This window comes from Tauraco erythrolophus, chromosome 8, assembly GCF_009769465.1.
Source record: "Tauraco erythrolophus isolate bTauEry1 chromosome 8, bTauEry1.pri, whole genome shotgun sequence".
Taxonomy (NCBI): domain Eukaryota; kingdom Metazoa; phylum Chordata; class Aves; order Musophagiformes; family Musophagidae; genus Tauraco; species Tauraco erythrolophus.
Window position 1 is genome coordinate 43798251 of NC_141472.1, and position 23546 is coordinate 43821796.

The window sequence follows — 23546 nt, forward strand, 5'->3', positions numbered from 1 at the left end:
ATGCATTTTTTTCAATTCAATCTGCTACAACAATAAGTCTACGTGGGACTTGGGAGGGGATGAGCTGTGCCTGTGCTGGGCGAGGGTATCTCAGCAGGATCCCTTGCCCATGCCACCACCCTCTCCCTTACTTCTGGAAGGGAGCTTAAAATAAGCACTGCAAAATTATTATAAATTAAGCCAGTTTCCTCAAGATCAAACAGGAAAACCTTTGGCTAATGCGGGAGTTGAAGAAGCCGAAACGCAGGAATATAAGAATTATATAATATCTTTCTTATATAATAAATATAAGAATTAAGGAGGAGAAATTGTATTTCTTTGGGTCAAAAGAGTTAATTATTTTTAACTATAGGATTGCTAGGTGTGGGCATCACCATGGCCCATTTGGGCTTAGCAAGACCCAATGGGTTCCTGTGCTGGGGCTGGGTCCGGGTGGCACCGGCTGGGCCAAATCGGTGCAGAAAACCACCAGTGCCACTCAGAGGGGAAACACAGTTTCTTCAGCAAATTCTTTGCTGAAAATCCCGAGCTGAGCAACTTCAGGCAGGACAACCACCTGCTGCTTGCTGCCTTAGTCTGGGAAACTGCGTGCTTTTAACGCCACGAGGCTGCGCCAAGAGCGGTGCGTGTTAATTAATTTTTTTGGTTTTCAATCCAAACAGCAGAGCACGACTCAGGTTTCTGGCCAAGAGCCTCGATTGAAAATGCAGAATATTTTTTCAAGAAGCCTTGGCTGGCGGCGCTCCTGCCCTGTGCCGGTCTATGTTCAAAAAATAATTTTAAGGTGATTTAAGTTTACCAGGTTTCAATTATACCTTTGTTTCCTAAGGATTCTGTATTTTCCTGCGCTACTTCGTGCCCCCACGTGCTTCATTTCTGCACAAACCTTGAGCGTGGGGTGCACAAACACCCCCAGGATCCCTGGGAAGGAAAACTGGGCCCTGGCTGTGACATTCCCACTTGCAGGCACACATCCTGCGGGAGGGTGATGGGTACAACACAAACCAGGCTTTCCCTTCCAAGGGTGTGATGGTACTGCTTTTTGGGTGCAGACCAAGAGGGAAATGAATTTTGGGGGAGTTAGTTCTGTTGAAGGGAAGATATCCACCAATGTTAATCAATATTGTTTCTAAAAGTCAGTATTATCAACTCTAATACTTATAAATATACAGCACAGACTGTGCAATTGGGAAGAATCTGGCAACATGCAATCAATATTTCACTTAATGTTTTAAACCTCCCTCCCCAAATGCCTTAAGTCATGGGATAATGTAGCCAAGCTCGGGTCTAATGTCATAGGGTGGGGCAGTGTTTTTTATAAAAGGCAAATAAAAAAGCCCATTATTCTGCCTAGGGCCATCACGCTGCTTTTCCTGCAGTCGTGGCCGCTGCAGGACAGGACGGTCGCCATTCACTTTTTAAACGTTGAAGCAATGAGAGGAAGTTTTTATTCTAATGGGATGAAGCGATCCCTTGCTTTGGGAGGTGTGAACGAAGTAAAGTGGGATCAGGTGCCAGGGATCAGCCTCTCCCGCCAGGTCTGGGTGCCCTGGCACTGCATCCCCCCCACCCTGAGCTGGAGCAGAGCCCTGGGGAGGGGGGAAAGTGAGGGGTGGGGGTGCTGCAGCCTCCTTTGGATATAACAGAGCTCTGAGATGGGGCCCGGTTTGCTGCTTGTCCCAGGAGATGCTGGAGAAAAGGTCTTACTCCTGGAAGTGCAATGTAAAATAAAAGGTAGGATTTTATTTTTTAAATTAATTTATCTTTTTGTGTGAGGGCAGTGGGGTGGGAGGGGGTGTTTGTGCTGTCAGGTGTCTTCTCTTGCTTCAGAGCAGTTTTGCAGTGTTTGGTCCTGGATGGTTTCGCTCTGGAGGAGGGAGCTGGGGTGGGAGGCAGCTGGGTGAGGAGTCCTGTGCTGTGGCCGAGGCTGCGGTGAAATCTCCTGGTTAAGGATGTAACGGCTTCATCCACAGCTCTGGGAGCATGGAGGGGTTTGCCGGAGTGGGCAGGAAGCCTTAGAGCTGCCAGCAGCAAGAGTTGGATGGTAGAAAAGACGTAGCAGAAGTGTAACTTGGTGAGATGGCCACTGAGCAGTTGAATGGGCAGCGACCAGTGTAAATCCCGCAGGAGCCCATGCTGGTGGCCCTTGGCCAAGTGGGGTGGCCAGGGCTGGTGCTCAAACCTGGCTCCCCCCGGAGCTGCATGGATTCCTGGTCCTATCTTGCACCCTCTGAGTTTAAATGCCATTACTGGGTGACATGGAAAAAGTGGTTTATGGTGACTGAAGTACGGGAATTGGGGATGGTGGAAAACTCTTAAACTTGTTGTGGCACAGTGCAGACCTGGATGCGTTGCTTGGCCTGGCGTTCCTGGATGCGTTGCTTGGCCTGGCGTTCCTGGATGCGTTGCTTGGCCTGGCGTTCCTGGATGCGTTGCTTGGCCTGGCGTTCCTGGATGCGTTGCTTGGCCTGGCGTTCCTGGATGCGTTGCTTGGCCTGGCGTTCCTGGATGCGTTGTCGCGCCTGGCTTTCCTGGATGCGTTGCTTCGCCTGGCTTTCCTGGATGCGTTGCTTCGCCTGGCTTTCCTGGATGCGTTGCTTCGCCTGGCTTTCCTGGATGCGTTGCTTCGCCTGGCTTTCCTGGATGCGTTGCTTCGCCTGGCTTTCCTGGATGCGTTGTCGCGCCTGGCTTTCCTGGATGCGTTGCTTCGCCTGGCTTCCTGGATGCGTTGTCGCGCCTGGCTTTCCTGGATGCGTTGTCGCGCCTGGCTTTCCTGGATGCGTTGTCGCGCCTGGCTTTCCTGGATGCGTTGTCGCGCCTGGCTTTCCTGGATGCGTTGTCGCGCCTGGCTTTCCTGGATGCGTTGCCGCGCCTGGCTTTCCTGGATCCTCTGCCGCGCCTGGCTTTCCTGGATCCTCTGCCGCGCCTGGCTTTCCTGGATCCTCTGCCGCGCCTGGCTTTCCTGGATCCTCTGCCGCGCCTGGCTTTCCTGGATCCTCTGCCGCGCCTGGCTTTCCTGGATCCTCTGCCGCGCCTGGCTTTCCTGGATCCTCTGCCGCGCCTGGCTTTCCTGGATCCTCTGCCGCGCCTGGCTTTCCTGGATCCTCGGCTCCGCCTGGCTTTCCTGGGTCCACGGGTTCGCCAGGCTTTCCTGGGTCCACGGGTTCGCCAGGCTTTCCTGGGTCCACGGGTTCGCCAGGCTTTCCTGGGTCCACGGGTTCGCCAGGCTTTCCTGGGTCCACGGGTTCGCCAGGCTTTCCTGGGTCCACGGGTTCGCCAGGCTTTCCTGGGTCCACGGGTTCGCCAGGCTTTCCTGGGTCCACGGGTTCGCCAGGCTTTCCTGGGTCCACGGGTTCGCCAGGCTTTCCTGGGTCCACGGGTTCGCCAGGCTTTCCTGGGTCCACGGGTTCGCCAGGCTTTCCTGGGTCCACGGGTTCGCCAGGCTTTCCTGGGTCCACGGGTTCGCCAGGCTTTCCTGGGTCCACGGGTTCGCCAGGCTTTCCTGGGTCCACGGGTTCGCCAGGCTTTCCTGGGTCCACGGGTTCGCCAGGCTTTCCTGGGTCCACGGGTTCGCCAGGCTTTCCTGGGTCCACGGGTTCGCCTGGCTTTCCTGGGTCCACGGGTTCGCCTGGCTTTCCTGCGTCCTCTGCTTCGCCTTCCTTTCCAGCGTCCTCTGCTTCGCCTTCCTTTCCAGCGTCCACTGCTTCGCCTTCCTTTCCAGCATCCTCTGCTTCGCCTTCCTTTCCTGCATCCTCTGCTTCGCCTTCCTTTCCAGCATCCTCTGCTTCGCCTTCCTTTCCAGCATCCTCTGCTTCGCCTTCCTTTCCAGCATCCTCTGCTTCGCCTTCCTTTCCAGCATCCTCTGCTTCGCCTTCCTTTCCTGCATCCACTGCTTCGCCTTCCTTTCCAGCATCCTCTGCTTCGCCTTCCTTTCCAGCATCCTCTGCTTCGCCTTCCTTTCCAGCATCCTCTGCTTCGCCTTCCTTTCCAGCATCCTCTGCTTCGCCTTCCTTTCCAGCATCCTCTGCTTCGCCTTCCTTTCCAGCATCCTCTGCTTCGCCTTCCTTTCCTGCATCCTCTGCTTCGCCTTCCTTTCCTGCATCCTCTGCTTCGCCTTCCTTTCCTGCATCCTCTGCTTCGCCTTCCTTTCCTGCATCCTCTGCTTCGCCTTCCTTTCCTGCATCCTCTGCTTCGCCTTCCTTTCCTGTGCTCTGTTCTCCACACGTACGTGAGCCTTGTACCTTTAAAGAAGAGTTACAATGAGCAAACAATATTTCACATCTGCTGAAGGTCTGGAAACGGCTTGGCTTTAACTTCATTTGAATTGCTGTCATACAAACACTAAGTCAGCACTCTGGGGAAAAAAGGCAGCTTTCTGTGCATCTCAGCAAGAAAAAAAACTATTTTTGTGTGGCTTTTGAACTGTGAACGTTATATCCATAGTAAATGGATGAAAGCTAAAGCATGAAATTGAATATCAAACAGTTGATCTTAAAGTATTTTATGTTGGATTTATGCAGGATAAAGGCTTATTTGCCTGAAAATGCAGAGTTTTTTGAAGAGCCATACCTGTAATTGTTGTATCCGCTCAGTGCTTCTCTTTTGCTGGAGCTGAGTCCTTCCACCCCATGTGGGTGAAGAAGCAAGGGGTGACGGGACATCCCCAGGTTTGCTTTGCCTTGTAGCAGCGTTGGTCTAGCAGCTACTCCTGGTGGCAACTCCTGGGGACTGACCGTACCTGCTACGGACTCCACTGGGGCTGCAGTTGCCTTCTATCAAAACAGTACGTTTTACTGATCTTTTCGGTTTTGAAGTGTCAGAGACAATTTTAGACTAGCGTCGCAATAAGTTTTGGAGCTTCACAAGGTGATGAGTGTATCTGGTGAGTGCGTAGCTCAGCTCTACTCCGTGCCTACCCGTGGTGAGACTGGAGCCCCACGCAGCGGTTGTCCGCAGTGAGACTGGAGCCCCACACAACGGTTGTCCGCAGTGAGACTGGAGCTCCACGCAACGGTTGTCGGCGGTGAGACTGGAGCCCCACACAACGGTTGTCGGCGGTGAGACTGGAGCCCCACGCAACGGTTGTCAGTGGTGAGACTGGAGCCCCACGCAACGGTTGTCAGTGGTGAGACTGGAGCCCCACGCAACGGTTGTCAGTGGTGAGACTGGAGCCCCACGCAACGGTTGTCAGCGGTGACTTTGTGATGCAATGGGACAATCGAGGTGAAGGTAACTTTTCATAACCCCAAGTTCTGAGTTCCTCGGCCCTCTTGCTCAGAGGAGAAGACACTCTGCAAAGCTTTCTTAGTTCCACGGCTTCACCACGGCTTCATTTGTCTGATCTGGGTATTTCCGTGTGAATTTATGGCTCACTGATTGAGACAGCTCCAGGGAATCTGCGACGGCAATACATCGGTGATTGCCTTCGGTTTTCAAATGCATGATTCACTCCTGCAATTTTCTGTGATAGCTTCTATTTACGTAAGGTTTTTAAAAGGGGTTTAAGCAACCAGTTGAAGCTGGACCAGGTGTCATGGTTTGATGTGGAGGGGGTGGGGGTTCTGGTGGCAGGAGAGGGGTTTTGCTCCGTGTGACCTCCCTGGTTTTGGAACCGGGTCAGACCTGGTTCTGGCCACCAGATCAGACTGCCATCCCCCTCGGGGTTGAGCCAATAGGGCGCCTCTGCGAATTGCCCTGTTTAAGTCGGGACAAAGGAACTGGAAAAGGTGCTTTGCCCAGGAGCAAGGAGAGAAGGGAGGAGGGCACCGCCCCCGCTCCCTGGCTCCCGGCTGGGCAGCTGCCCACGGAGGATGGCGGCGGCGGAGCCAGCTGGGGAACTCGGGAGCACCCCACTCCCAGGGTGCCCACTGGGCTGAGTTCACCTGGAGAGGACTGAGATCTGAGAGAAACAGCTGCATCGACAGCAGGTCAGTGAGGATGGAGCGGGAGGAGGTGTGCCGGAGCCGAGTTTCCCCTGCGGCTGATGGTGAGATGGCAGGCGGCCCCCCTGCAACCAGGATGGCCTCGGTGGAGCAGAGACCCACTCGCAGCCCGTGGGGAGAAGATGCCTGAGCCTGAGGATGGTCGTGTTGGGGTGCACGACGAGGCAGAGCAGCATCTGGAGTCTGCGTGACGACCCACACCGGAGCGAGTGGCTACAGCTCCCTAAGTACCCGAGACTGTGGTAAAGCCCACACCGGAGCAATCTGTGGGGAAGGATTGTTTCCAGTGGGCTGGACTCACGCTGGAGAAGTTTGTGGATTTTTCCTCGTGGGTAGGGAATCCATTGGAGCAGGGGAAAAGGGAAAAGGACTCCTTCTCCTTTAAGAAAGAAGCAGCAGTAACAGCACGGAATGAACTGACCTGCACTCCCCCAGTCCCTGCCCCCTGTGCTGCTGGGGGGGGGGAGGTAGAGCTGGGAGGAAGAGGAAAGGGGGGGGGGGAAGGTGTCGGTTTTAAGATCTGGTTTTGTTTCTTTCTGTCCTCTCAAGTAACCGGTTTTGTTTCCCTTTGTCCTTTTAAGTGACCATTAATAAACTGTTTTGCTTTAAGAAAGCCCAGTCTGTTGTGCCCGGGACCATGGTTGGTGGGTGCTCCCTCTGTTCTTGTCTCAACCCTCAGTCCCTTTATTATTTTTTTTTCTCCTCTCCACTTTACTGGAGAAGGGGAGACTGTGTGAGTTTTAGTTGCTGGATCAGCCTAAAACCACGACAGCAGGGCAGTACCTGCGGTGGCGAGGGCTGCGTCGAGCAGGCAGCCCCGCTGTGTACCTTGCCCTGTGCACCCAGGAGGGGTTTGGCTGTGGAGTTTCCTATGGGTGATCCCGATGGATCAGAGCTGCTCTGAGAGGCGATTTGGCAAAGTCGGTGAAAGATACGGCTGCCCACAGGGCAACCGCTGTGTCTGACTTGGGCAGGTGTTGATGTGGCCAACGCTGTGATGCCCGCAGCGAGGGCTGCGGCGGGGGCAGCCGGGAGGGAATGTAGCTCAGCTCATCCCAAGCAGTACCGGGGAGCTGTGGCTTCCCTCCTGCCCCTGCTCCCAGGATTGATTGCACCATAATTTGCTTTCCCAGAGAACTGTTCTCTCTGGGCTGGGAGACGGTGCTGGTGTTAGTCTCTGGATGCTGTAGTGCTTTACTGGTGATACTGGTGGCTGCATTTGTGCCAGCTTTGAACGTGCCACCTCTTTTTTTCTGTAGAAGGCTTAAAACCGAGGCTTGTCTCTGTGTGTCTGTGCTCTGAGCCGTGGGACAGAGCCCGGCCCAGTGCCAGGGCAGGGGGCTGCGGGCACAGCACCCCATTGAGCTCCTCTGCCCTCGCTTCAGCTCGGAGCAAAAGGAAACATGTTTATCATATGCTTGTCAGTGCAGAGCACAAAGGCACGCAGAGTTAGTTTGCTGTCAATAAGACTTTCAAAGTCCAGGAAAACCATCTCAGAACAAGCATCTGACATACACTTCCCCGGCTTGGAGCATCCCAGCAGGTGCTGGGGTTTTGGGCAGAAGGCGGGTGTTAGCTGGTAAGAAGAGACTTGTGCCTGCACTCCTGTGATCATGTATCCGATGGGCTGCACGGGCACTTACAGGCTCCTCTGTATTTTGATTTTTGACTTTTGCAGCGTCCCTTGCAGATGTTCCTTTCCAGGAATTCATTGCATCCATTTATGACCCGTATGAAGATGGATGTAACTTTCAAGTGACATGTTATCCTGAGTTGTAGGGCTGCTGGCTTTCCAAGGTAATAGGTTTAAATCCTGTATTCACTCTGGAGGGTGTCTCTGTGCCAGTTGAAGAGCTGTTTCCAAGGAAACACCTGAAATCAAGGGCAGTAAGCAATTCAGTGTGTTAATTATGTTGGGTGGTGCCATGAGACCCCAAGCAATCTTGCTGAGGTCTGGGATGCACCGCAGGACGTGATGTGGGGGGAGATAGGGAGAAATAAACTGTGTGACTTGTAGACAGGGGTGAAAAATAATGAACACAAACCCTTGTAGGTTTGTTAAATGTACTGCTGGCACTGCTTGAGTTCGACTGAGGTCCAACGAGAGAAGGGATTTGGGTAAATACACGCTATTGGATTGCTGATGTGTACCACGGACCCCGTCTCTGTAGGTGCTGGGGGTGAGCTTTAGTAAGAGCTGCACAGAATGAGAGAGGAAAGGGATGGCTGCTTTTCCAACAAGAGACACGGAGATTGTGGCTGGAGGGACTGACTGAAGGTGGATCTCTTACTGGAGTTGCCATCTTTGGATGAAAAATTATGTGATCAAAACATGTGCTGCTGCCTGGGCATGCCAAACGCTGCCGTGCTGGAGAAGCCGGTGATCTGGCAGAGGCTGGCAGTGTAAATAATACTTTACACCAGGAGTGGGAGGGGGGAGTGGATTTCACCTTTTTAATGACAGTTTTTACTATCTGTTTGTCATAGAGTTGGTGGTAGTTCTGCGTGTGGAGTCTGTGGTTGTGTTTAATACAAAATTACTATTGTTACCGGACTAAACGTCAATGGTCTGAAAGGGTGTATCAATATTTTTGGTGTTTAGAGAAAAACTGTTCATTTGAAAGAGCAGTATCTTAGCAGTTTTGAAGTGGGAAAATCCTAAGAAAAGTCCATGTTTTTTTTTTTCACTGTGTAGCTACTTCATATAGTTAGCAAGTTGTGGAAGAAATTAGAGCTCAGGAAGAAGGAAGAGATTTCCTTCTACTCCACTGGGAGCTGATGCAGAGGAACGGGCACATCCTGGTGTGATTTAGAACTGGCCTTTACAGCAGCCCCAGGGACCCACGGGGCTGAGAGTAAAACCCCTTCCATGGGTCTGTCACTAAGCCAAAAGAAAATATGGAAGGAGACTACGAGTTGTTAAAATAAGCCTGAGCTCGTTCAAAGGAGCGTTGTGACCCTCTCTGTGCTGCTGCTGGTGGGAGGAAGGGGCAGCACCCCGAGTCCTCCTCCTTCTTCTCCGTGCCAGCTTCTCCCTGTGCAGCGGCTTGGCTCCCACCAGCCTGGTGATGGGAGTAAGGATGTTCCACAAGGTACAGGAGGAAAAAGTCAGTGACTGTTGTTTTGCAATTCTATCGAATGCTTAACATGAAGTATCTTTTGAAGGACTAGAAAGGTACTTTATTTTTTTTTTTTGTTTTAAGAGAAAGCCTCTTTCCTGCAGAGCTGGGTCCCCACGGCTCTCCGCAGGGGCCAGGGACCAGCTGGTGGCAGGGGGTCGGGGGGCTGTGCCCAGCCAGCCGTCAGCCCTCCCTTACATCAGGCAGAAATTAAACTGTCACGGAGGAAAGCAGCACAATGGACAGAAACTGTTCAATTATCTAAGGAACAAAATCACAGTTTCCGTGTGCTTAATTCAACTTGACAGGTTGTTGTTAATCCTGGATTTGAAAAGTAGAATTTTAAAGAGTCTTGAAAAGCACTTTGTACTATCCCATTAGGCTTACAGGGCAATAAACCCCATTTCTTTCTGTGTCCAACTGTAAAAAGGAAAAAAGATAATAATCAATTTCTCTGGAGCCAGTTGCCATTTAGTGTTCTCACTTTAGTAACGTGGCACAGTCCTGCTCATGGACAAAGTCAGATTTTTGTGGTGTTTGATCCAGGAGTAAAAATGCTTTTATCTCCTGGCTTGTGCTCTCCTCTGGCTGTTGCCGAAAGGCAGCGATGGTGGGTGCATCCCTGCTCCAGTACCCGCCGCTGCCCGCAGGGACATCACTGGGGGCTGGGCTGGAGCCACTGGTGTGGCTGTGCCCACCTCTGCCCTGGGTCCAGGATGCAGCCCAAGGCCACAGTAACCATAGGGAATGAAAGAGCTACGTTAAGGTGCTGCGTGGCTGCGGTGGAGGTGGAAAGCATGACTGCTCCATCAGTTCAAGGAGCATCTGGACGATGCTCTTAGTCCTGCGGTTGTGGTTTTGGTAGTCCTGCGAGGAGCTGAGAGGTGGACCTTATGGGTCCCTTCCAACTCGAGGTATTCTATGATCTTCTCCTCCTAAAAGTGCATTTTGTGTGATGGCTTTGGTCAGCACCGGCGTGGGAGCTGGCTCTGATGTCGGCCAGCTGCTGGGCTGCAGGGAAGGGATGTCCTCCCATCAAAGGCTTTCTCTTTATAAGTGTTTCTGCAGTGGAACGAAGGAAAATGACTGCCCAAGTGCCACGTGAACAGGATTAGTAGTGTCTGATGCTTAAAAGCTTGCACACAAATGCTGGATTTCCTTGGGTCAGATTGGAATCGGACCCCGTGGGCTCTGCCCCTCGTGGGGATGAGAGTTTGGGTGGGTGGCTCTGCCATGGGCATCCAAAACGGAGGCTGATGCTTAGCTGCACCCCCGAGCCATTACTGGTCCCGTGGTGCCTCTCCTCCGTCCTTTGCAAAGACGAGACACACAGCTGAGGCCAGATCCCATCAGCTGTTCTGCAGATGTTCCTGCAGATGTGGGACTGCCCTGAAACGTGTTTGTCACTGCTCCAAACGTGGGGGCAAACCGAGCAGAGCCGGTGTGCTCATGGTCAGGGTGTTCCTGCTGGTGTCTGGAGCAAGGTGACTCCGGGACGGGATTCCTTCCCGGCTGTGGTCCTTGGGCACGGCAGGAGAGCTGGGATGCTCCGACAGCCCTCCCCAGGCTGAGCCCCCCATCCACTCCGCGCTGCCGGGCACAGCACGCATCTCTTGTGCACTTCAGACTGCTGTGAACCATGATGTAACACTTCCACCAAAGGAAGCCTGACATTAGTGCAATCCATTGCTCTTATTACTGCTGTGCCAAAGAGCCCTGGGGAGCCGATCGCGCTGGGCTGGACCCTGTACAGAGGGTAACAGGAAGCAATCTGTCCCAAAAAGCTCAGATTTGAAGACAGGCTCTGAGCCTGGTGAGATCTGGGAATGAGCTGTGTAACTCTGGGCTTGTCTGTAAATAAGACTCCTGCCTTTGAGTGTCCTTGAACTGCTCTTCCTGAAGAAGAACCTCAAAATAAATGTATCTGGTCAATAGAAAAGTCCTTCTATGGGGATTTTTCATTTGTGTGTATGTGCAAGAAATAGAAACCCATGACAATGTTTTCCATGCTCTCACAATCAATTTGTCAACATACAATATGAAATAGCTATAAAAATGAATTGCATTGAGATGGGGACCAGAGCTGCTTCTGAACATACCTATAGGGAAGTTCTTTGCATCTCTGTTTGTCTGTCTCTCTTGGGGATGATTCCACTATTGGATTTGTCCCCAAATAATATTTATTATTCTTGTCATAACCAGCCAAAAGGCATCAGCAGAACATGGCTTGTTACCAAGTCCTCACTTTTCAGAGCACCTGCTTCTCCGTGTGCCAGCCCCCAGCTCAGTCCCCTTTTAAAGCCTGTTGTTGAAGCCCTAATCTGAGGAAGCCTCGGGAAGGAAACTGGGGTGTAGGCCAGCATCTGGAGCATCAGCACGGAGATGTTCGGAGCTGACACTGGTAGCTTGATGTGTTTGGTGCAGCCTCTTGCCAGACCCTGACCCAGTGCCAGCCCTTCCCCTGCAGGCTGGGATGGGAAAGGTGGGGATGCTCATGCTTGGTCCCGGCCCCCGTTGCTCTTGTGGGTGCTCAGCACCCTTTCCCAGCTGGCACTGCTGTCCTTCCCCACCGCACGCTTCCAGCTGCAGCGGGGTCCGCGCGATGCCATCACCCAGCTGCGGAGCTCACAGCAATCCTGTGCTGGTGTGTTTGCAGTTATCTCTTGTAATATATCTGAATTTATAGATTACAACTTTTTTAGTAGTCTGTGGTGGCAGCATGAACTGGTTTTTGAAGTATTTTAATAGCAGAACTACTTAGCAAACCTTCTGTGCCGTTCCTCTAAAGACACAGTGCCAGACTGCAAAAATGCCATAAAAATGCCCTGTAATCAATAGAGTAAGACAAAAGAGCAATCAATTTCTCTTATATTTACTTAATCACACAGCATTTGACGCCTGACCTTTAAGTCTTCTGGACTGTTTTAGATTTAGTACCTAATTATCAGTCACATGAGTACTATTGATTTAAAATCATGATGCTGAAGTGATCTGGTTGTCTGGGGGGGAAAAAAAGCTTTCATAATTGTGTATGATCAGTGCCAAAGAAATTTTCAGGAAAAGAAATAAGTGTCTGGACTTAGCAAAAATCTTTCCCCACTACTTTTATACTAAGAGAGGTTTCTTTCGCTGCCACAGTCCTATTCTCATTAATTTTTTCCCCTTGGTTTAAATAAATTAAAAAAAAAAAAGGGCTTGTGGAGCATAATTTCATGGGATTGATGGAAGTGTGCCTGACGAGGCACAGGTACAAGTGCAGACTGATAACACCACGGCCACTTCGGCTCCTCCACAGCCATGTCGTGCCCTTGTTTTTTCTTCAATTAATACCAAAAAGGGACAGACAGAAGGAACTGCAGCTGCCTGGCAGTGCTGGTGCCCCAGTGCCACTTTGTAAAGAACTTACAAACTTTAAAAGCTATGGAACCACCTCCAGTGGTGTATGGTGTTTTGGTTGGCTTTTTTCCATATTTCTGTAGGCAGTTTGGCTGGTTAGGGGCCCCGTGGGGAGCATTTCTGTCACCCACTGTCAGATATCCAGGGCACTTTGGGTGCTGGGTGGGCAGAGCTGACTGCCTCCTCCTCCTCCCTGCAATTCTCCCCAGCTTTAAATGAGTATCAGAACAAATGAGACAAATACTCTTGGCTGAGACACAAGGCTTTATGCACTTTTCTCAGGATGGCTTTTGGTGGATGCCACCATTGCCAAGGGAAAAATGGATTTTTTTCCCCCTCTCAGTGACAACTGTGAATATTATTGGTTTCTCTGAGTGATTCTGCCTCTTCAGATATTTGCCCGTGATGCATTTTTCTAATGATGGGCTCCACCACCTGTCGTCCACCATTCTAGGTTTCTTTTTCTTCTGCATTTCTTTCTACAGGATGCCTTGCTATTCTTGTATTTCTCTGCCTTAATCCTAAGCCAATTTTAATGATATTTCACTCTATACTCATTTTTTACTGCAAGCTTGCCTAGAACCCCAAGCAGCTTTCTGTGTTGCAGGAAAATCCCTGTAAAATCTTAGATAAATAAAATCTGCCAGACTTAGAAACCTTTTTGTACAGAGACTGTTAATGCAACCAGTTCATAAAGGAAAGGGTTTGGGTTGTTTTGGTGTGGTTTGTTGGTTTTTTTTTTTTTTGACCCTCCCATTGAATGAGCACATCCTGGGCTTCGGAGCTCAGTGTTGGGGATTGAACTGGAAAAAGGAGCAGTGCTTGGTGTGTGTGTGTGCTTAGTTGTTGTGGGTTTTTTTCCCTCCTTCTGAATGGAGGAGAAAAATTATCTGTGTAGTAGCAGCTGTGTGCTACCTCTGACAATTACCTTCCTACATGCTGGGGAGGAAATTGGGCACAAAATGCCCATTACAGTAACAGCGGTTCTCATGCCCAGTTCCCCCTGTGCTTTACTGTGTGCATCCCAGCATACATCCAGTTGCACATCCTGAAAGTGTGAGCACGTTTGGAGCGGGAACAGAAGTTACACTGAGAGCAGGAGTTTATAACCCATTTTTCACACCTTCCACGCTGCTGGGGATTTCTTCCCAAGCTGTGGCCAGGAGGATTTAACCTTGCTGACATTGCTCTAGCCCTTAAATGAAATCAGTTAAGGATTGTGGGATCTTCCTTACTTTCCATCAAGCTATTCTGCAAGCGTGAAAGAAGGAAATTGAAGTGGTTTATCTGCATTTTTTAGCTGCTGTTCTCCTGTTATGTGTTTGTTAGAAGGACTCGGAGCGTTGCTGCTTGTAGTGGGGTAGAAAATACCAATGGAGGTAACTGGTGCTTTGACTACAAAATGGGTGGGGGCATAAGCTCAGTGTGGGTGTGTATATGTATGTATATATTTATATGTATGTATATCTCCTTTCTGCTAGTGGTGTGCCCATTTTAGCAGTGGTTTGGACCACAGCAGCCTGGTGGTGCTGCAAAGCTGGGCAACGCTGGTAGGTTTGAGAGGATGAGGAGGGACGGTGGCACTGGTGGGGAGGGTCCACTGCAGCCTCTGCAGCTGTGACTCCACCCCGAGCCCCCCCTGCAGCAGCTCTGTCTCCATGGGCACCTCCTGGGCTCCCGAGCCCATGTTGTACGTGACAAAAGGGATGGCTCCCAGTGCCAGCAGCGAGCCCTCCGCCCCGGCACGGTGTGCCTCATCCTGCTTGGGGTTCACGTCTCGTTGCTGAGGGCAGGTCCTGGCTGCTCCTGCATCCCAGAGGGGGTCCTGTGCAGGTGTGTTCGATCCACACAATGATCCTGGAGCACAGAAAATACCGAGCAGGAAGATATTAAATCCAAATTGCATTTTTTACCCCTTGTTTTTAACTTTTTGCAAGTGTTTCTAGAACTCATTTTTTTTATTCAATAGCATGAGATGGTCTGTAATGGTTAACACTTGTCAAGCAAAGCACTGTCCTCTACTAAAAATATTGCTGAAGGGAAGGAGATGATGTCCCAAGCATCTGATAACATCAGGCTTCCCAAGTCCCACGGGAACCTTGTTCTCCAGCATACAAGTACAGAGGCAGAAAGTCTCTTTCGCAACGGCCTTGGTGTAGTTCTGCCCTCCATGGACACGTTGCTCAGTATCCATGGGGTTGTCATACTCAGTCTGTGACCGTCTGCCTTACACCAGGAGCAGCTGAACTCCCATCTGCTGTGGCTGCACGCAGCGGGTGTTTCAGCGTGCCAAAAAGGTCTGACACTGGGCTGGGACACCTCAAACTGGATACTTTCTTTTTGGGCGGTTTTGTGACTCTATCTGGAAGTGTATCCTCATATTATCAGCTATTCTGGAAATCTTATTTGTATATGCAAATAGCTTAAGAGGAAATGGGACCTTATTTTTAATAAAACATGAAAAAGGGAGAAGGGAATTCCTGCTCTATTTCGGTAAAAGATACTAAGGTTTTATGAAGACTGTAGGTAAAACCTTGTGGTATTACTTGAGATATTAGACTGACTCTGTGTGTGCAGAGGAAGTTGTTTGCATATAAAGATAAAGTTGAGAAAAATACTAGTTTAATATGCCTTATCATATTCTTGGACTGACCTGTTCAGCCCTGAAAGACCTTTTATAGTCTCAGGAGGAAAAGCTATTTTCCCTTCTGCAGAGGGAAGGTGCCCTGGGGTGGCATCAGCAAAGCCTGGCCTGAGGAGCAGAGATGCTGAGCACCATCTTCTCAGGTGGGAAAATCTGGGTTTTTTGAACATCTCTTAGCTCCTGGAGGCTGATGTCGTGATAGCCGAGAGGAAGGGGACACGAATAAGAGGACTGAAACAAGTGCAAAATCAGTCTATTCAAGCAGGAATTATTCCAAAGTCATCCTAATGCTGTCATTGACCTCCACTGAGGTTCCAAATGCATTCAGAATATCATGGGATTTCTGACATGTGTTAGAAAGGAAGAATATGGGAAATAGACTTTTGCTATAGCTCTTCTCTCCTAACAGGTTACTAATTTTAGAGCTAGTTTTGTTGGCTATAAATTAGCTGCATTGGAATGGCAGCACAATAATGTGGCAAATGAAAATGAAGGATAACCGTAATTTAGGGATTCGAAGACAAAGACCCTCTCAAGTTATTCCAGATGTAGCCAGCCCACAGCAAATCAGGGAATTTGGTTGCATTTATCAGCTTCTGTCAAACTTACTGGCCGTGCAGATCCTGTTTTGGCAGGTCAAGGTGAAAATCTTTCAGTGGTTTGATACCACACGCCGGGTTGACAGGGACCAACCTCATCATCACCTGCTGATGGAAGGTCTGAGTGTCAGGATGGAGTTAGAGGTGAAACTCTTTTAGTGAAAATGTACGAAAAACTCTGATTTATTTTTTTTATGTGCCTGTCCTGCCTTTTATGTGGGAACATCTGCATTTCTGATAATGAAGGGGTGGGGATGTCTGTCGGCAGCTGATTTCTGCTTCATCATCCACGCTTGGCCCTGCTAATGAGCTGCTCTGCCCTGGGGAAGCCAGCTTTGCTAGGTGAGAAAAGTTATTTATTCTCCTATCCCGCCTCGTTCACAGTCTTTCCTGAAAAGAAATTGCCAATCAAGCTTAATTGCACTAAATTACGTGTGGCAGATTGGAAGTGCTGCTTGCTCCAGGCTCAAATGAGTCCTGCAAAAGTGAGCTCTTGTTCTGGGATTGCAGATGAGGCTGCAAACCATGTTCCAACGTGACCTATCAAAGCAATGCTGGATCTTGGTATAACCAGAAAACGAGGAAATTATTCCCACATTTCTTCTTGTGGTGGTGTGTTTTACACTGAAGTGTTTTTCATTTTTTTGGCTGTGCTACAACGCTTTGCTTTTATTTGTAGATATAACACAAAGCCTTTGCTTAGCTGGAAATAAGACCATAAATTCCTAGCTGATCTATGCAACTAGTTAACGAGTGAAGTAGGCTAAATCCCAGGAGACGGTGGTTGTTTGCTTTAAACCTCCTCCTGTCCATGACATTAAGCACCTCATCTCTCCTTGGGTTGTCCATCCCAGCGCTGCGGTCGAGGCCATGCCTCTGTGCAGAGGGCTCAGGTCTTTCTGCCTCTCAGGAATTTACAATTCACTTTAAGAATTACTCAAGGTTATTTCATTATTTTAGCCAACCCACTGAACGCTGTAAACATGAAACGATGGAGAAAAATGTGCAACGTAAGTAGGAAATGTCGTTGATGCAAACGATGCCCCAAGGGCTCAGGCTGTGGATGACGGGACCGAAGAAGCATACAAGAAAAGGAGATACACTACATGTGTCCAGTAGACTTGCTCTTTTGAACACCTATAGAACTTTGCACAACTTGAACCTCCTGTGGATGGAGGCACGTTTCCCACAAGCAGGGCTTCCTTGCGATGTTTGCCCTCCTTCTGGGCACGCAGAAGCAACTTGTAATCTCCGTGCAGCTCCAGCCTGAAATGTTTCCCTGATTTATTGAACAGAAGCTATCAAAATACCTCTTTGCACTAGAAGTCCTGGTGCACTGGAAAATCACCCTATGGGCTCGGCAGTGTTCCTGTCTCTGCTCCTGGGAGTATGGATGTGAACATTGCTGGGAGCAAGGGGCCAGCAATCAGCTCGTGCCATGTTTCAGAAGACTGATGCTTGGTGAGATGGGGATGCAGAAGGAGCTGTATGGCTGATGCATGGATGAGTTGAGGTTTGTGGGCACCTTGGTGGTCTCTGGTCCCACCTCTGCAAAATGCCAGGACAGCTGGATCAGGCTGCTCTGCTCTTGTCCAGGCAACTTTGGATGTCTCTGAGGATGGAGATCCCACATCCTCTCCAGAGTTTGGCTGCCCTTCTACTGAACGTGTGCTTCCAGATCTCCAACCAGGATTTCCCACGTTACTACCTGTCCCCACTCTGTCCTGTGCCCCTCGGAGCAGAATGTGGCCCCGTGGCTCTGTGCCTGCTGGGTACAGGGTGTAGGGATTGCTGCTGGGACAGCCCTTCCATCGGCAGCACAGCGGCGACTTGCTCTGGGTTTGCGTGCACCCACTTTAAATAATAATTTCCATTTCCCTTGATGGGTGTCTTGTTTGGTACGTGCCTGCTGAGAACACCAAGGCACCTTCTCTGTGGTGTCTTGCTGTGTTTCAGTCAAAGCTCACAGCTGAGTTCAGCCGCAGTCATGGATCTCCACGATGCTCACAACAATCCGTACGGCATCCTCGCTACTTATCTGCGTTCCTTCGAGCTGCAGCTATCGCTTAATTCAATCAGGACTGATTAGGCAGTCAATGAATAATTAGTTAAACGATTTGTGCTGCACATCAGACAGCCCAGTCTGTCCAAGGCGTCCTAGTACTTGCCACTGTTAAAGAAAAACAACCTAAAAATAAGATGGATATCATGGCTGAGTTGAGCTCAGTTTCTGCTCCGAGTCTCCCTCTGGAGCATCTCCCGTGATTTCTGTTGGCTCTGCTGGGACATCAGGAACCAGCAACCGTGGTGGCCCTGTGGATATCACAGCATTTTTATTTATTTCCAGCATTTTGTCAGATGTGTTTTTGAAAAACATAAACTGTCTATTTTAAATTTACAATTTTACACTTGCAATATCCCATGAAGGATATTCACTAGCAGAAAATACTGTATTCTGGAAAAAGACTTTTATTTGGTTTAAACAGATCCAAGCAGAGAAAACAAAACCCTCCAGAATCCTGCCTAGCGTAAAAAAATCTGATCATTCTACACTGAGAAATTAGATGTTTGTGGGGCATTTAATACTAAAAATATTCATTTTCCAAAAAGACAGGAAATCCTAATCCCATGAAAAGGTACATTTCTGAATATAATGTTTTACAGAATCAATAAGCTGGGATCTGTGGTGGGTTATTCCTTGTCTCTATTTGGAAAAAAAAAAAAAAGAAGAAAAAAGCACAAAGTCAATCAGTTGCTGATCTACCATTTCCAGAAAGGATCTTGCAAATACTCCCTTGTTTGCCCCGGATCTGACAGCAATTTTACGTTATCATAAACCCAAGTTTCCTCCCTGAGCTGCAGGCCATAGGACAACCAGATGAAACTCCTTTTTTTAATTGTTTTTGACCCGCCAGGCAGCACGGGAGCCCTCGGATCCCCGGTGCACGCGTACAAGTAATTCCCATCAAAGCCTCAAATCCAGTTTTGCTGGAGACCTTGCTCCCACGGAGCCCTGTTGGCGTGGGGATGCTGGGACACCTGGGACATGCTTTGACCTGTTTATCCCTCGTAAACTGAGCGAATTCTGCGGCTAGCTCACCTCTGGCAGTCACTCATGGAATTTTCTTTAGCTTATTCACTGTTATTCTGAAATAATGTTTATTTACACTCAGCAGTGATCACAATTATCTGACACACAAGCTGTGCTGTTGACTGATCAGATCAATCTCATGTTGCCACTGCTTTTTCCTGACTGGACGTGCTCAGGAGCACCTGGAGCATAAATCCTTTTGGTTTGGTTACACCAAATTCTCTTCCTGTGAACTGGATGTCACCACAGACATTAGAGCATCTCGCTGGTCGGCACTTGCCATCAGTTGGATATATGTCTGGTGAGAGGCTGAAACATACTTTGTGTGGCTGTTATTCCAGTAAAACTGAGTTGCTTGGGCTCTTGTGGGAATCACGTGGATGTAGATAACAGGAATGTGGAGCTGAAGCAAAGGAATCCATTCTCTGGGTGCTTGCTCGGGATTTGTGTTGACTTTGCTGGTCCAGGGCCGTTTCTTGGTTTGTGCTTGAAGCTCTTCAAGTTTTCTAGAAATGTGCTTGAAGCTTTTCAACTTTCCTAGAAATCGGATTTTTTGAGTCTTGCAGTAATTGGTATTTGGAAAAGAAAAAAAAATTCCAATGGCAGAGTGAGATGTCTGTGTGAGGATCTTGGGCTGGGCATGGAAGAACAAGGAGAGTGGGAGCACTGAGTGCAAGGAACGACTTACCCTCACATCAAGATATTAATTCAGCTCCCCGACGGAGCAGGGCTGCACCAGTGCAACGTGTGCCTGTGCTAATTAGCTGGGTTAATCCTCAGCATTTAATTCGGCAGTGCTAATTACTGTAGGTCCTGTGATGTAGCTGTTCTGCTCCTGGATTCTGACCCCGTTCGCTCTACCCCGGGTGCCTGCTGCTCCAGTAGCGATGCTCCAGTGATGTTCCCAAGAGTGGGATGGCTGACACCGGTGAAGCCCCTGCGGGGACTGGAGGGGTCAGGGAGGCCACACAGAGGCTACTGAGATGGTGAGATGGGCTTGCCCACACCAAGCTGTGTCAGCAGGGTCCGTAAGTGATGCCGTGCATCAGCTGTGATGGAGAGCTACCTTTGGGGGAGAAAAGAATAAAAGCAAAGGGAAGAGAAGTGAAAGGAGAAGTTCCTAGGGGCTGCTCGTCCTCTTTCCCCTCAAAGTTTCATCCTGGTTTGCTTAGTTGCAGACTGGCAGTGATTTCTCCCAAAGCAGAAGCTGTAATTTGAAAACCAAATGCATCTTCTATTCTGGAGATGGATTACTTTGGGAACTGGAATGTGGGAACACGGAGTCAGGTGAACAGCAGGGCTTGGGGCTGACGGACATAAAACTAACCCCTAAAACTCCACTACCTGTGGTGTTTCCCTCCAGAATAAATGTGAAGGTGTTTGTTGGTTTGTGTTTTTTTTTTTTGTGGCTGCCCCATCCCTGGAAGTGTTCAAGGCCAGGTTGGATGAGGCTTTGTGTAACCTGGTGTAGTGGAAGGTGTTCCTGCCCATGGCAGGGGGAGTGGAACTAAGTGGTCTTCAAGGTCCCTTCCAACCCAAACCATTCCATGATTATATGATTTTGGATAAGCAGTAGCACTGACCAGGGCGGAAGCTGATGTGACGATGGTTAGGCAATGTTAATTTGTAGGCTTGTATTTTAGGTTCAGCAGGGTGGGCTTCCCAGAGTGTTGGGGAAAAGGAGCCTTCGGGGAAGGATGTGGGACAATTAGAGATGCTGGAGGGGACTCTCCCAGCACGATGGAGAGGACAGGGGAGCAAGGCATTGCCTGGGGACCTGAGGAGGTGATACAGGAGCAGCTCGTAGAGCAGCAGTTTCTAAAGGAGGCAGTTTCCACGACATAAATTTTCCTTCATTGTCTTTGTAAATTTAGAATATACATAGAAATATTTTAAGCTTAAGAATAACCAGCTCCCATAAAGAAATAAACTCACGGCCCAGAAAGAGGTACAAAAATTAGGAAGATGCTCAAGTAAGCAAAGCATCAGACATGGTGAAATAAATAGTAAATATGAACACCAAAAAAATCTAGGACCTCAGCATAGGGTCTGCAAAAACACTTACGTGCCAGTGGAACTTTTAAAAATTAAATCAAGGAAGCCTTAATGTTTAAACAGGATGTTTAAAATTTAACCTGTGCATTTCTTTTGGACATCGGTGCTGCCTGGCAGCCGGCTTGCTTAATGCCCCGACGAGAGCGTTCCTCTGCAATGAGAGACTGTTATTTTCTCCCAAATGCAACCAAAACCCAACCCAGTCTAACCAGGGGGCTCAGGGGGAGACATTCCCCACCTCTGGGACACACAGCCCAGACCCACGAGGATGCTGCTGCGAAGGGCCGGGCTGGCCGTGGGCGCTGAAAAGCGGGGCGAGACGTCAGCCGGCACGGTTTATCCGTGATAAGCGGGTCACAAGAGGCATTAAGGGTAAGCCAGGAGGGCTTACACTCGGCTGGGATCAGGCTTGGAGTCTTCCTCCAGAAAAGCTGCTCCTGGACAACACGTGTCCCTGCAGCGGCGGTGGCCGGGGCTGAGCCGCCGCGGGGAAATCGCCTGCTGGAGGCTTTTAGTGGGACTTAAAAAAGAGAAATGTGCCCCAGCACGGCGGGTATCTGTTCTGTTAACCTTTGGTGGAGCTGTGACCTCCGGGATAAAAATAAGCTCGCCTTAACTCTTTAATATACGCACTCGGTTCTAAGAGGAATTCTGAAACTACGCACGAGACCTTCCCCCAAAACTGCCATGCGACGCTTTCCGTTAAAACGTAGTAAAATAAAGACACTTTTCACGCCTCAACAACTTCCCGGAGAAACAGGCACGAGTGCAAGAGGACCTAACTGGGAAAAAATCCTTTAAGGTTGCGTGTAAGTGTTTATTAATTGGTGCGTTCGTTTGCATATCGACTCAGATGTGTGAGAGGTGGCAGTTCCAGGCTGAGCATCTCTCCTGGTGCTTGTGGAGCTGCTTGGCCGTTTGGCAAAGGGGCACGCTCAGTGATCCTGAATGCTGAGGAACAGCTTGTCCCACTGGTTTTTCACCTGGGAGCTTGAGCACGGATTTCGGGAGGAGTTTGGACACCGAGCTGCTGCTTTAGGTGCTAAAATACCCAAATCTGGCACACGGTATCGCTCATGCTGAAAACGCCCAGCTCCTCCCAGGGCCGTGCCGGTCTCTGCTGCAAGGCAGGTTTTGGGAGCACAGCTTGGGACAGGGACAAGAAAGCCCCCACCCCATTTTCTGTAGCACAGCATGTCTCTTCCCTGGTCTTATTTCCCCTCTTGCAAGCTGCATCGTTTCTTCTAATGTTTACAGTGTAGAAGAAACATCCTTTAATAGCTGGCTTGTGGCGTGTACCTTCCCGTTGGTGCCTCTGATGCTGCTTCCAGCAGCACGGGGCTCTTCTAAGGCTTTTTTGTAAAGAGGCGTTTGGTCAGACTGAGCATCACTTTGTCCAGCTCCAGGATGTGTTTTGATGTGTCACTGCTGTCGTGCTGAACTGCTGCTTTCATCTGTGCATGATAAATCTGAAATAGATAATTTCCTCAAGAGATGAAACACTATGTTTACACTCTAAGGTGGTAAACACGAGGCTGTGCTTCATGACCAACCTTGCCAAGGAGGACTTAAAGCAGGGCTCTGGAATGGGAGCACAGACCTGGAAATGCAAAACCCAGGAATAAAACTTACAGCTTGGAAAAACTGGGTATTAATAACATTCAACCATATGTACACTGATTTCCATACAGAGAAAACTTTCCAGCTAGAGGTACGTTTACACTCATCTTGCACATCTGCTTACCTGGCTGCGGAGTCTCCCTGGCTCTCCTGCTCTTCACCAGCTGGGAGCCCGTTTCTAAGGCTACGAAATTACCACGTAAAGCCCAGCAGTGACATAGAATTTGGTCGGTTTGGTGTGAGTCCCCGTTTCCGACCCGCGGTTGTTATCCAGCCCCGTGTAGGTGAGCTGCACTCAAGATCACAGTTGGTTTCTGAACTCTTTTTCTTCCCCCCTCCTTGCTTGCTGTACCCAGTTTCCCAAAGATTCCTGCTTTTGAACACTCCCGGCTCTGGTTCAGGTACAAATACACCTAAGGCAGAGCTAAGACGTGAGTCTAAGTGAGGTTTTCTGATTACTTGTTTTAGGGGAAAAATATTGATGTAGATCATATGCAACGTGGTCAAGAGTCAAGGCCAGTATCTGAGCAAAATAAATGTCTTTGCAGAGAAGTTTACAAGCAATTACTTTAAAATTTCCCAGCCCAAGTGAGGCTGGATCAGCTCCTTCAGATGCTGAATTTCCTGAAACCTCTTCCCAAATTTCTAGGCTGAGAGGTGCAGAAAACGCGGTGTTAAATGTCAGAGGCCCTGAAACCTGCTCTGCAGATGAGTTGTCATTTAACCCCCCCCTCCCCAGTACTCTCCATGCTCCATGGTATAGTGCACAGGAATGGTAAACTGGTTATTTTTGGTAAACTGGTAAAATGAAGAATAGAAGCCTGACGTTGATACCAAAGAATGAAATATTTCTGAAAAGGGAATCAAAATATTGTGAAAACAGAACGGTCCTTGGGCATCCTTGGCTGTAATCTCTTTAAACGGGGAGAATCACGTATGGAGCCGGGTGCGGATCCGCTGCCCGTGCACAGGCTCGGGGCTCCCCAAGCCCCCCGAGGCTTCCTGGGCCAAATCTCAGCCTATTCTACACTTATCCTGCTTAGCTGAAAATAAATGAGGGGCAAGTGATTTGTTTGGATA